Source organism: Penaeus vannamei, chromosome 4, assembly GCF_042767895.1.
Source record: "Penaeus vannamei isolate JL-2024 chromosome 4, ASM4276789v1, whole genome shotgun sequence".
Taxonomy (NCBI): domain Eukaryota; kingdom Metazoa; phylum Arthropoda; class Malacostraca; order Decapoda; family Penaeidae; genus Penaeus; species Penaeus vannamei.
In genome coordinates this window covers 18,079,687-18,082,186 of record NC_091552.1, presented here as the reverse complement: position 1 = coordinate 18,082,186, position 2,500 = coordinate 18,079,687, and the positions used below count along the sequence as shown (strand labels likewise).

General features: G+C 36.6%; 1 long non-coding RNA gene across 4 annotated transcripts in view; it reads left to right on the top strand.

Annotated features, from left to right (window-relative positions):
• LOC113800087 (uncharacterized) overlaps positions 1-2,500 on the top strand; it is a 9,369-nt gene that overhangs the window by 5,741 nt on the left and 1,128 nt on the right. The window lies entirely within an intron of this gene.

Below are 2,500 nucleotides of genomic sequence, written 5' to 3'. Positions count from 1 at the left end.
CTATGATCTTTTATAATCACAAAATCACCTACTTTCACATCCCTTCTGGGTCTAAGCCACTTACTTCTAGATTGTATAAACTCTATCTTCCATTTACACCAAATATATTGGCTAAATACTGTTATCTTCACCATCTTTCCCATGAATAAAGATCATTCCTTTCAAAGTTACCTCGTGGTAGCAATACATTTTTTATTACATAGTCAAAAGACGGTTTGGAGTTAGAGGATCTATTGAATTAATAGTCCAGTGTCAATAGACGACTATTGACAACGGATTATGACTCAACTATAAATAAGTTCCATACAAAGTATCACAGACAAAATGTTTCTTACAGTACGAATCTGTCTCTCCTATGTACCCCCCATATGACTAGCATATGGTACATACATTTTGAAATTTATCCAATCACAATTGTCCTTTAACATTCCACTGATGGTTTTTGTTCAGTCCATTTCCTTTAAGCAAATCTGAAGGCCACTCCTGGCACCTACAAAATCTGTATCGCTATCAGATCTCAAGCAAGGCACTGACACTCTTCTACCAATAAATCGATAGTGAGTATTGATAAAAGAATCAGTATCAATAGAATCCACTAGGTGAACAGCTCTTGAACCGAAACATGCAAACAATACTCCATATTTCTTGATCTCATTGCATCTTACCTTTACATTTCTTGGTCTAGCATACTACTTCTTGCTTTCTTGCAAATCATAAAGTTTCAAATGCGCTTGACTACCATTGACGATCCTTCTACATTCTAGTAACCTGCTGATCATATTTCATCTAAAGTTATACAACGACCTTGATGGTAAATCCTTTAGTGTTAGTGCCAAATCGGCAATCCTGATAGGTTTACCTGGCAAAATTACAGGACGTCTACTTACTTCACTCAAGTATGCTTGACGAAGTATTCATGCTTTTATGATTCCATCTACATTCCTAAATAAACTTAATTTATATAAACTGATTGTTTTACTAAGGCCATTCTCTTTTGTTTGAAGAACTCTTTTTTCGTCAGCATAATGTTTATTTTGACGTTGCTGTATTATTATATTATCTGCCTTTTCAAGCTCTGAAACTCACAGGACAATCGGCCATATCCTAAGTTGGAGTGAGTCCATCGCCTTCGCCGTCGCTTTTGTATGGCTATATCCCTTATTGTTTAGCTTCCGCTCTAACGGTGTGCACTTTTGCCTACATTGTTGGAACGATTGTCATTGTCCTTGTAGTTTGACGAAGGGCAATTTATAAATCAAAAGGTCAATTTGAAAATACACGTCAGAAAGGATTTTAATAGTTCCGCTGCCATCGCCGTCGCCTTTGCATTGTCATATCCATAGTGACATGCATTTTCGCCCTCATCATTGTAACGATTCTCATTGTCCTTTGTCTGGGGTAGGTTGACGAACACCAATTTATGAATTAAGAGGGAATTTTTGATAATACACATCAAAACTGTTCTGAATCAAAGTTCATATTTATTAACTGAAATGTACTTGTAATAATATGAAATTGGAATGCAAAAATGGATTATTTTCTTTTTTTATTGAGTATGTGCGGTGGTCGTTTGGTGCTGCCTTTACGCTTCTCGCTTTAGTAACACATACGTAAAACAGAAAAATAAAAAAATGAAACGGCTGCGGCCACGTGGTCATATATTCTATTAAACTGTTAATAAATTCAAACAATTAACTCAGATAAAATATACCTTTGAGTACATACAAACTTATTAACATATATATTACAAATAGTACAAATAATGCAATTTACCTCCAAACCCCAACAATAGGGCCCGGTGCTGTTGACCCACAGCCTTACAATGTAATTTCGACGTGGGTCCTTTCTCCTTGCGGAAATGTCCTAGAAAAATTGAAGTGGAACGCTCTTTTCTTATACGTGTTTAATGTATCAGAAGCTTGGCCAAAATTGACACGTATTTAATGGAACTAAGCACGTGCAGAATGCTCGTCACCAAAATCAAACTTGTAAGGGAGTAGAATTTCACAATTACATGTTTTGAAAACTTTTTGCATGTCCTTTACCCCCCCCCCCCCGACTTTATTTTTTGCAATTTTCGAAAAAAAAAATCTCGCGGACCACTCGCCTTTTTCCTTCCATTATTTTTTTTTCTGGGCAAACTCAGTGATAGAAGTTCCATAGGTTGCGGAGCGGGGGTAGGATTGTACAGTAAATGTGTGGAAGTTCGAGGCTGATGAAGAAACTTAATATTTTCCATGGATTTCAGTTTCCTTTACAAGCAAAGCTGTATAAACATTGTTGCCTTAATCATCTATGCCATGTATTATTTTGTTGAGATAATAGGCCTAGACAAAAGAGTGGTAATCCCAGAGTCTAGCTCTCAGATCAGATGACGTGCTTGCAATGAAATCACCCAGCACAATGCCAATGTCATGCCTGGAGATTTTTTTCTGCCACATGTGAGTTTGGCTCAGAGCGCCCTTTTCTCATCGAATGTAATTTTCATCATTATAACTAT